Source organism: Mytilus galloprovincialis, chromosome 4, assembly GCF_965363235.1.
Source record: "Mytilus galloprovincialis chromosome 4, xbMytGall1.hap1.1, whole genome shotgun sequence".
Classification (NCBI taxonomy): domain Eukaryota; kingdom Metazoa; phylum Mollusca; class Bivalvia; order Mytilida; family Mytilidae; genus Mytilus; species Mytilus galloprovincialis.
Window position 1 is genome coordinate 96,504,832 of NC_134841.1, and position 11,322 is coordinate 96,516,153.

The 11,322-nt window shown below is 33.2% G+C and overlaps 1 long non-coding RNA gene across 3 annotated transcripts; it reads left to right on the forward strand.

Annotated features, from left to right (window-relative positions):
* Positions 1 to 2,242: 2,242 nt before the first annotated feature.
* On the forward strand, positions 2,243 to 4,920 carry LOC143073513 (uncharacterized). Of its 3 annotated transcripts, none has more exons than XR_012977517.1 (3): positions 2,243 to 2,292; positions 3,827 to 3,968; positions 4,226 to 4,920. It is a non-coding gene; the product is annotated as an uncharacterized LOC143073513 (long non-coding RNA). The 3 variants fall into 3 exon arrangements; XR_012977518.1 differs by lacking the exon at positions 2,243 to 2,292 and adding an exon at positions 2,966 to 3,046; XR_012977516.1 differs by lacking the exon at positions 2,243 to 2,292 and adding an exon at positions 2,973 to 3,042.
* The last annotated feature ends 6,402 nt before the right edge of the window (positions 4,921 to 11,322 follow it).

Genomic DNA, 11,322 nt, shown 5'->3' on the forward strand with positions numbered 1-11,322 from the left:
CTGCCAAGTTGAGTGCCAGAATAGATAAGAGCTCTATATTGAGAGTAGTGTGTTTATATATTCAGATTAGTGTATTTAAAATTGATTTTAAAACTAAATTATTACACATATTTCATTGTGAATGTAGGCCCTTTAAAACAAGGTTGACTACTACAATTTGTGCTGTTACTAATTTATGTGTGTGCATCAGTAGCATTTTTATAATTTGAACAGTAATGTAGCACACAATTTCTGTAGAGGAAATTTTACTTTTGTCGTCTGTAAGAGGCAAACATTTGTTTTGCCAATCTGGCCATTTTATTGATTTTCATGATAATTAAGTTGACACACATGAAACGACACGAGTGTGTATAATACCATGACATTTCAAGGGTAATATTCTACAAAAATATAACGTTATTCATTATTTAAATGACAATAGCAATCAGAGTTCACCATAGACTGGAACCAGTAGTGCTAGGTTAATGTATTTGGATGTGTAGTTAGTGTGTTACACATAAATGTCTGTGATTATAACATTATATATATATCTTAACATAAAATGGTAAACTGTCAAGTTATTTTTACAACTGTGCATTGTTCATACACCGTACACGAAAACTATTCAAAATCATTAAGCTTTTAAGAAAGTATTGGTTCAAGAGGTTATCATAAGAGTCTGGATATTGAACTATTTCATATAACATATGTATTTATAATTATTGCTAAAATGCTTGTTCTTTAACTTTATTAAACAGTGGTTTTCAGTGTTGATTTCATAATGTGCAATTAATATCATGATCAGAATAATGCAACAGTTGTAAGATTCTACCTGAAAAGTTTTCATTTTATTCAGCATTCATTTATTTGCATGTAATGGAGGAGAATATGTACGATTGAATAAAAAAAACATATGTACATGCAATGCTTTTATTTCTAACTTAAAACTGTAGTCTGTTTTTATACAAATAAGAGAAGTCTGTGAAACAACAACCAAAGAAAGCAACAAAAAAATATGTACATGCAATGCTTTTATTTTTAACTGTTAAAACTGTAGTCTGTATATGTTTTTATACAAACAAGAGAAATCCGTGAAACAACAACAAAAAAAACCAACAAAAACATATGTACATGCAATGCTTTTATTTTTAACTGTTAAAACTGTAGTCTGTATATGTTTTTATACAAACAAGAGAAATCCGTGAAACAACAACAAAAACAAATGTACATGCAATGCTTTTATTTCTTAATGTTAAAACTGTAGTCTGTAAAATATCTGGTTTGGATCTTCCATGCACTGTATTGGTTACTTAAATTACATAAGTGTCCTGAGAAATAAAGATATATTGCTGGGTCTTCCAATTGCTTAACGAAACCTCTTTCTGAATTATTAACTTCAATTGTATCAGCAATCAAAGCATGGCTTCAAAGTTATTGTAAAATTGTCTATTATAGAGATGGCATCAATCAGATATTCCAAGGATCTTTTAAATACACACAATTTAAAAGAGGGGCGAAAGATACAAGAGGGACAGTAAAAATCATAGATCGAAAATATACTGACAACCCTCTGGCTTATCAAGACTAATAGACAAATAAAAGTGCACAAGAAACAACATAGAAAACTAAAGACTAAGCAACACGAACCCCACCAAGAAACTGAAGTGATCTCAGGTGCTCAGGAAGGGTAAGCTGATCCTGCTCCACATGTGGCTTCCGTCGTGTTGCTCATGGTATTACAAACCCGGTAAATAGTCTCATTCGTGAAAAGGGAAAGGGATTGTAACTACAACATAAGGAACATATTTGACTCTTTCATCTTGCAATAGTATTTAAACATTTGACTTTTCTACACTTTTTTGCTCCCCATTCCAAACGAAAAGACAAATTGAAAGAGTCGTTCCTGCTTAGTTTCATAAATGGTAATGGCCAATGTAGATATAAGTATCTTTTAATTTAATCCTGGTATCTATGACGAGCTTATTTTTCTCAGGGAGGTATCAATCCTACTTTGTAAACAAACAATCTCACTCAAACCATAATTTCTCTGAAACCAACATTATCAAGATACTTGATGTTTTGATTGACAACATGTTTGTGACTGTTTGAGTTCGTGTATTCCAAAAAATAAAAATCGCCATTTCCATGGGAACCAACTGTACTCTTTTTGCCAACTTCTTCCTATATTACATTCTGATCTCCAATTTAAATTTGCCTCCACCAAATGTTATTAAATTTATACACAATCCTTATCAAAAACACACAGATCGATGTCGAATTTGGGTTGCGTCACCTTTACTGTTCTTTCTTGAGGTATGTCACATTATAACGGCCTTCTCCATTAATTTCTTTTTACTTTCATTTGTACAATCTTCGTGGATCTAAGAAATTTGAACAAGGGTAAACTATTGTTGCCTCCAATTTATATGAGCTATACATATATTTGGCAGATGGGTTTTAATGGGAAAAAATGACCTACTGCTGTAAGACCTTCAGAAGTTTTTTTTGCGTATAATTGTATGTGTCAGATGAAAAAAAGACACCCATAAGATGTATAAATTTTACACCCCCCAGAAAGGACCATCCATCCCCCTATAGCAGACATTAACTGGAATGGCCCAATTTGTAAGCCGAGGCACATGTACAATAAGTACCCATTGGAGCACGTCTATTGAAGTCAATTGTCGCACAAGTTTCCAAAACTTTTAAATCAGACACTTTTATAAACGAATTTCATTGTTTTGTCATAGTTTTTATGTTAAATGAATCGAATAATTTGTTATTGAATTATTGATAGAAACATGTTTGATTTATTTAAATAAACCCATCAGAGATCGTTTAGATAAGAAATCTGAATCCAATATATTTAATATTCCAAATACTTTTATGTATAAGATCTACTAGTACATAGGATATATAGTATTAGTAAATGAACTCGCATTCTTATCTGTATGTCTATATCTGTGCAATCTGAATTTAGTTTCACACTTGACATTAGATCCATTTATAATCTTCACACTTTTCTCCAAATACATAATATAGAACTATAACCTGCCTTTAACAGTAAGTAAGTTAGGACAATATAACATATTTAGAATGCATCAATTACTTCAGAATTTGTGTAATTTCCAACTGGTAACGTCAAGTAGACTATATTTCTTTTATCTGTGGTCATTTTCATGTCCAATTATATCCTTTCATGTCATATAATTTAAACCATCTTTTGTTTCACTGATACCACAACATACTATAGTTAACATATGCTTGCTTAAAACTTGGAGTGAGATTAAAAATGTAGCCTTTTCTCACGAAAAAATACGACGGATGCAATATTTAAGGAAAATACTCTAAAGTACCTCTAAGACTAGAGCGTATTGTATTATTTGCTGCTGACGATCATGTATGATTGCAAGGAACATTGTGCATTATTTATGCATGCGACGGAAACGCTCAATCTTGACTTTAATTTTACAGATTTGAGATCCCCTTTCTATCAAAAGCAAACGTTGCGTGATATAAACTGACAACAAGTATTACATATTCCTATATTGTTGCTTAGTTTTCAATTTCATTAAAATCTGAAAAAAACTTATTTTTATACACATGCACGAGAGGATTGAATGGTTTAGACTTAATTAAGATATAATGATAACATGTACTACATCTTTCTATATTGTTGCTAAGTTTTAAATTTTAACATATCTCTGAAATAATTTCTTTTCTACACATCCATGCACGTGAGGATTGAATAGTGAAGATGTAATTCAGATATAATGATAACATGTCGTTAAATGAATGCAACGTGGAGTTTTTTACATGTCAATTTAGAACTTACTTTTAAACACAGAAATGAGAGGAATAATAGTTGTAACTGTGATGCTAGCCATGTTAGGTGTAACCGAAGGATCCAGCAAGAAAGGCATTGGTATAGCTGGAGCTGACACGTATATTTGTGGTGATGAACAGGCATTTACAACTGCTCACTGGTGGTAAAGGTTATAGATTATCAAAGATTGTCATTTTAGATACAAAAAGTAATAATGGCATCTAACAAAAACTGTGTTTATATAAAAAAAAAAAAAAAGATGCAAGAACAGAATTAAAAGGCGAACAAATCAATCTTCTACAAAAATAACGATTCTTGGTGATACCTTTATTTTAAATGCTGGTACTACTGCTTACTACTTTAAACGAATGTAATATATACTTATACAGCATAAATACTATAACCTAGTTATCGTTTCAGGTATGATTGGCGTATCAAACCCACGGAACATCAGTTAAAGAACTGCACTAATAAACCAAAGCCTGGGTATGTTCCCTTAGTTTGGGGCCATGGACAGTGGGCTGCCACAAAATTCAATCTTACAGACGACATCCACTATGTTTTAGGCTTTAATGAGCCGAATCACCCAGAACAGGTTAACATGACCCCATATACAGCTGCAAAACACTGGCAAGCTATTGAGACCAGAGCCCCTGGCAAGGTTTTGGTAAGCCCTGCAGCTGCACCTTGTGGACATTGTCAATACGATACTATTGCATGGCTAGATGAATTCTTTCGCAATTGCACCGGTTGTAAAGTAGACCACATTGCAACACATGCTTATTGGTGCAATGCTGATAAAATTATGTCGTTTTTGAAACAGATATGGGATCGATTCCATAAACCAATATGGCTTACAGAATTTGCCTGTATGAAAACCTATTCTGTAAATGTACAGTTGCAATTCATGAGGGAACTACTACCTCGATTAGAAGCAGCACCATTTGTTTTTCGATACGCTTGGTTTGTTAGTAGATGGTCAGGAGATGGTTTTGTGACATCATCTGCAAGTCTGTTACATCAACATTCTCCAACTCTTACAACTCTTGGACACTTTTACAACAATTTCATTCATTGACTGTTAGATTGTTAAATAAACAAACTTGTATTAAAAAGACATTTGAAAGTCCATCAAAGAATCTAGATAATTTCACTTACTTTTTGTATTGAAAATTGTAACAGCGGTTTATATCTGGTATATCCAAAACTCATAATAAATATCAGGCTTGTAAATTTACGCATAACGCATAACGCGCGTTTCTTATACATAGACTCACCAGTAGTACCCGAAAAAAAACCCAAACAGAATGCATAATCAAAGTTGAATAACATTCAAGAAGGTTGTACTAAATGAGGCTTAAGCAATTAATACCTTGGGGAAGTAAACCTAAATGTTACCAAAATTCAAGCTCTTATAAACAGCAAATATACCCCAAAAAATAATAGACCAATGATGTTTCCCTTTGATTATATGATTATAAGATATGAGAATGCATATTACTAGTACTACTAAACATTTTTATAAGATATGGACAAGGGAAACAAATCGAAAATTAGGCTTGTTTGGATATTTTTAATTTTGCTTCTCTTGTATCTTTCTAATTCATCTTCATAAGGATTGCTCATATCATAAGCTATGAAAGCCAAGGTTGACTCAGTATTTTATTTAATTGGCTGAACGGGACACAAGAAAAACAGTAAAATCCGCAAAGGAAAATTTGGACTCATTGAATTTCTTTATAATATCCAAATTTATCAACGTGATATTTTAAGAAAGGTATGTTTTGAATCTCGAAGTACTATAACCTCTGAGCTGGTGTAGCACACTAGTAACATTGTCGAACCATTGCTGGAACAATAAAAATAACGCTATTTGAAGTTGGTACGTCTGAATCACTTTTCTTGAGTGAGCTTTACCAAGAACGCTCAAACCCCAATTTATTAAAGTTTGAATACGCTAAAGAGCTATATGACCAAAAGGAACATTACAAAAAGCCAAACAACTCAAGATGGAATCAGAACCTTAGTTTTCTTAGTAATTTCTAAATCAACGAGCTAATCAAAGAAGGTATTATGTAAATCATGTCGGTAAAGGAACACCGACGATTGTGTTTATTATACATTAGGGGACAAGTAGTCCAACTACTAGCAGCGGTATCAACCCAGTGATAGAAAGTAAAAAATGCACATAAAGCAACACGATCGCTTCTGCCTAATAAATGTATACGATTTACTGTAAAGAAAAACAATCCAAATTGTTCAACGAAATGTGTCGATCGGTTCAGCTTACACTTTAAATGCATCACCCGTCATTTGTAACAGATTTGTAGCAAATGCAAAAAAATTAGGGACATGAAGGAACTAAAAATAAAAGTGCTACCAATTGGAATATACTAGTACCAAGGACACACGATATATAGGGTCTACAAAAGAATGATTACTTTTTTAAATACTAAGGATTTTCTTATTCCAGGCATTTATTACCTTAGTCGTATTTGGCACAACTTTTTGGAATTTTGGGTCCCCAATGCTCTTCAACTTTGTACTTTTTTGGCTTTATAAATATTGTGATCTGAGCGTCACTGGTGAGTGTTATGAAGATTAAACGCGCGTCTGGCGCATTAAATTATACGCTTGGTAGTTTTGATAGCTAATCAAGTAATTTTAAAAGGTCAGGCATAACTCATTTACCAACTGCTTATTTTTTCTTATTATAATTGTTTGATATAAATCCGACAATGTATGATAAAAAACCCATTGTAACCCACAACAAGTACACATTGAAATAACAAGGTAGATCTTTGTAAAGAAGTTGCCATAAAATTTCCGTTAAAAACGAATTATACCGCTTTGCAAATAGAAGGTGCACGCTTTTTAAAACTTTCAATTAATAACTATTGAGAGAAAAATTGAAACATCGTTTAAATTAAAAAATAAATAAATAGATATATATATACTAGTATTCTAAATATTTGTCAGTATTAAAAGATATATAATACCTGTAAAAAGTAAAATAACAAAAATACCGAACTCCGAGGAAAAATCTAACGAAAAATCCCTAAGCAAATGGCAGAACTAAAAGCTCAAACACATCAAACTAATGGATAACAACTGTCATATTCCTGACTTGCTGCATGCAGTTTCTTATGTAGAAAATGTTGGAATAAACCTCGTTTTTAGGCTAGCTAAACCTCGCACTTGTATGGCAGTCGCATACAATTTCATTATCTTAATAACTTTGTGTGAACAAAAAAAACAGACGTTCAAGTTACAAAATGTCAAAACTAGGAATGCAGCAGTCAACATTGTGTTATAAGCTTAATCACTATAAAAACAAACACATTTTTCGAAAAAAAGCCCCACCAAAAAGACATATAGACAAACCACATTAGCAAAATAAAAGAAAGACAAAAATACAAAATTTTACCATAGCACAATAACACAATGACGGGATGTATAATTACCGAGCCACGTCAAAATGGATATTACCAAAAAAGTAGTATAGATAGTAAAAGTGATAATTTACAAAGACACATAAAAAATACTAGAACACTCTGTTGACACGGGATGTTTATCAACAAGGTCTTGGTATTTTCCGATGAACTATTTTAGAAAAACGAGTCGTTCTTTGACATACCACTGGTTCATCAATTTTCTGATCGGATATGCGATGTTTGAAGTCTGAGTAGCAGCTACAAGTTCTTGAATACCGAATGAGTTGCACGCGAAATTGGTAAATTTCTACTAATGGGGGTTGGGGGTATTATTTCAAAATAAAATCGTCTCGTTTGTAATAGATTCTGGTACTGAGATGACCGCTTAAGTCAAATTCGAGGCATAAGTCTAAAATAGAGACTGAGGAAGCCGTGTATGTTGTTTCTTTAATTTCCAGGGAGTGGATGATATATTAATGGAACCCAATCAGAAAAGTCTCCGTTGATAATGGAAAGAACATCATCAATTTATGTAAATGTGAAATTAAATGGTCTAGCTTCTTCTCGTTACTGATAAGTCTAAACACGTCTTGAGTACTAAATTAAAATCCTGGTACTTTTGATAACTATTGATCTTCTTGGTTTTGACATGTGTCCGAATGAACTTCGATTCATAAGGTAATAAGTAGAGGTCGACAAGGAGGCCTCTTTATATAAACTCATGGTCTTATATGTCACTTATACTCCTAATTTGGGTTGACGTACATATATATAGATTGAAAAAGAGGGACGAAAGATACCAGAGGGACAGTCAGACTCATAAATCGAAAACAAACTGACAACGCCATGGCCAAATCAAAAGGACAAACAGACAAACAATAGTACACATGACACAAAATAGAATACTAAAGAATAAACAACACGAACCCCTCCATAAGCTAGGGGTGATCTCAGGTGCTCCGGAAGGGTGAGCTGATCCTGCTCTAAAATATGGCACCCATGCATGGTGTTGCTTGTGAAATAACAAATCCAGTAAATAGTCTAATTCGGTAGGTCACATTTATGAAAGGGAAGGGGATTGTAGTTACGACGTAAGAAACATATCCGATATCATTTGTGAAACGGTTATTCCATAACGGTCAATCAACTCGTGATGGCGTCCGTAAAATTTACGAAGAGAAGATTTCAACTTCACCATTTGGAGCTCTCGATTTATTAGCTACCTTATGAGCAACAACCCTCTATCAAGAAAATCATGATAGGAAATGCAAGCACGGGAATATCGTATCAATTGGGAGATATATATACACCGTATGCAGGTTCTGCTGGAATGTTGCTACTTAGAAATGGAAAGTTCACAATTGGAAAGCTGAAATCATCTCTTTTGTCGTAAAGTTTTGTTTTCAATCGACCCTCATTGTCGATTTCTAGATGTAAGTCAAGATATGAGGCAGACTTAACTGTATCTCTTGTATCCTTTATCTGTAGTTCAATGGGATAGATGCGTGGTTCCTGCATAAAGTCAGCCTCATAATAATAAAGAAACAGGTTGACAAGAAGGGGTATAATTCGTTCCCATTGGAATGCCGATAGTCTGTTAAAAACAATCAAGAAATCAAGCATCTTGAAAATGTCAGTTTCAGAGAATTTTTTGTTTGAATCAGAGTGATCCTTTACAAAGTAGGAGTTATCCCTTCCTAAGACAAGATACGTGTATCTTCGTTGGCCATTTGTTTTTATGAAACAAAGCAATACCAACTCTTTCAATTTGTCTTTTAGTTTGGAATGTGGAATACTTGTATAAAGTGTAGAAAAGTCAAATGTTTTAATACTATTACAAAATGAGAGTGTTAGATTGTATGTACTCTAAAAGATCTTTGGAATACACTTCATCAAAGTCGTATTATATCGCTATACTATCGTGACTGTACGAATAAGGTAGAGTGGTGTACAATTTTTATCGATTAATTAAACGATTTTGTATCCGTACTAATTGGGAATGGTAAGTTGATAACATTTCTTTAATCTATGTTCCAAGAACAATCAATACTTTCTATCCCAAATTCATGTATTTGGTTTTGATGATATATCTGTTATTCTCATCGGATTTTGTCTAATGCTTAGTCCGTTTCTGCGTGTGTTACATTTTAATGTCGTGTCGTTGTTCTCCTCTTATATTTTATGCGTTTCCCTCAGTTTTGGTTTGTTACCCCGATTTTGTTTTTTGTCCATAGATTTACGAGTTTTGCTACTGTTGCCTTTATTTATTCCAATTATATATCATTTCATAATCCATATTATCAGTCCTTTGATACACCGATTTTTCACATTTACAAAATGTTGATAATGCATCACAGTTTTTGTCGAGACTTCGAAATTCTTTCGCACAATGAGAAGAATAATGTAGCTGTAGAAGGATTCAACAAGAAATCGATTAGTATAGCAGGCGGTGAAACGTCTATTTGTGGGGACGAACAGACATTCACAACTGCTCATTGGTGGTAAGGTTTCTTGTGTATCATAGCATAATATAAAATAGCAACATAAGCGACATGGTAAAAAAAGTAAAGGAAAATAACCAGGTGTGATGAAAAAAACTAACTAAGCAAATATCAAACAAATGTAACAATAAATATATAATTAATTTGACAAACTGTTCGTAGGTTCTTCATTGACAAAGAAACATTAATGAAGAAACTCCTACTGTCAATAACAAAAAGTAAAATCACAAAAATACTGATCTCCGAGGAAAATTCAACCAGAAAGTCCCTAATCAAATGGCAAAATCAAATGACAAAACAGATAAACGAATGGACAACAACTGTCAAAGATATTCCTGACTTGGTACAGGCATTTTCAAATGATTAAAATGGTGGATTGAACCTGTGTTTATGGCGCTTAACCTCTCACTTGTATTACAGTCGCATCAAATTCCGTTATATTTATATTGATGCGTGAACAAAACAGACATAATTAATAACATAGTGAAAATATGGGTACATACTATATTTGTATGTACCGATTGATAATTAAGTCGTAGATGCATGATTTTTTAATAAGTTGTTAGTGGCTTCAACTAGCTGCCAGTAACTGGGAGAATTCTCAGATATGTACTTCGTGTTTTTTGTTGTTGGGATCTACATGTACCCGGCCATGTCCACTCTGTGTTTTTGTTACATGTACTTTTATTTGTATCCATCTTTTGAGTTAAGCCTTTTTCAACTGATTTTTAAAGTTCGTTCCTATGTTCTACTATCAAAGCACTGTCCTAGGTTAGCTGGAGGGTCGGGACCCCGCTAACATATTTAACCCCGCCACATTCTGTATGTTTGTGCCTGTCCCATGTCAGGAGCTTGTAATGCAGTGGTTGTCGTTTGTTGATGTGGTACATATATATGTTTTTTGTTCAATTTTTGTACGTAAATAAGGCCGTTAGTTTTCTCGTTTGAATTATTTTACATTTGTCATGTCGGGGCTTTTTAAAGCTAACTATGCGGTATGGACTTTGCTCATTGTTGAAGGCCATACGGTGACATATACTAGTAGTTCTTAATTTTTGTGTCATTTAACCTCTTGTGGAGAGTTGTCTCATTTGCAATCATGCCACATCTTCTTTTTTTATATTTAAACGGAGGAAACAGTATCCCCAAAGTAGTAATAATTGAAATAATGCAATGATTACTCTAACAAAGAAAAAAACGCGTTTCGTCAAGTCGATACCCTGGTTCATTTTACATGCTTTAGATTGATATCAATCTCTAAAGAACGATTGTTCATTTATAGACAGTTATTAACAATTAAATAGTGCAATAAAGAATTTGGAAAAAAGACACCAGCAAAATATGAAAATAACACTATAAATATCGTGCGTCCGAAGCGCTATTCTGGATGTACCTTTATCAGGAACCATCTAAGCCGATTATTTGAGAGCTAAGGATGCATAAGAACCGAAACAGCCGAAAATTTATATGATTAGTGAGAACCAAAAAAAATAAAAAAAAATAGTTGAATTATTTCAAGTTCAACTATGCTTGTGGGAGTCTTGAGATCATATAAAATATAACGTATATTTGATGCCCAGTT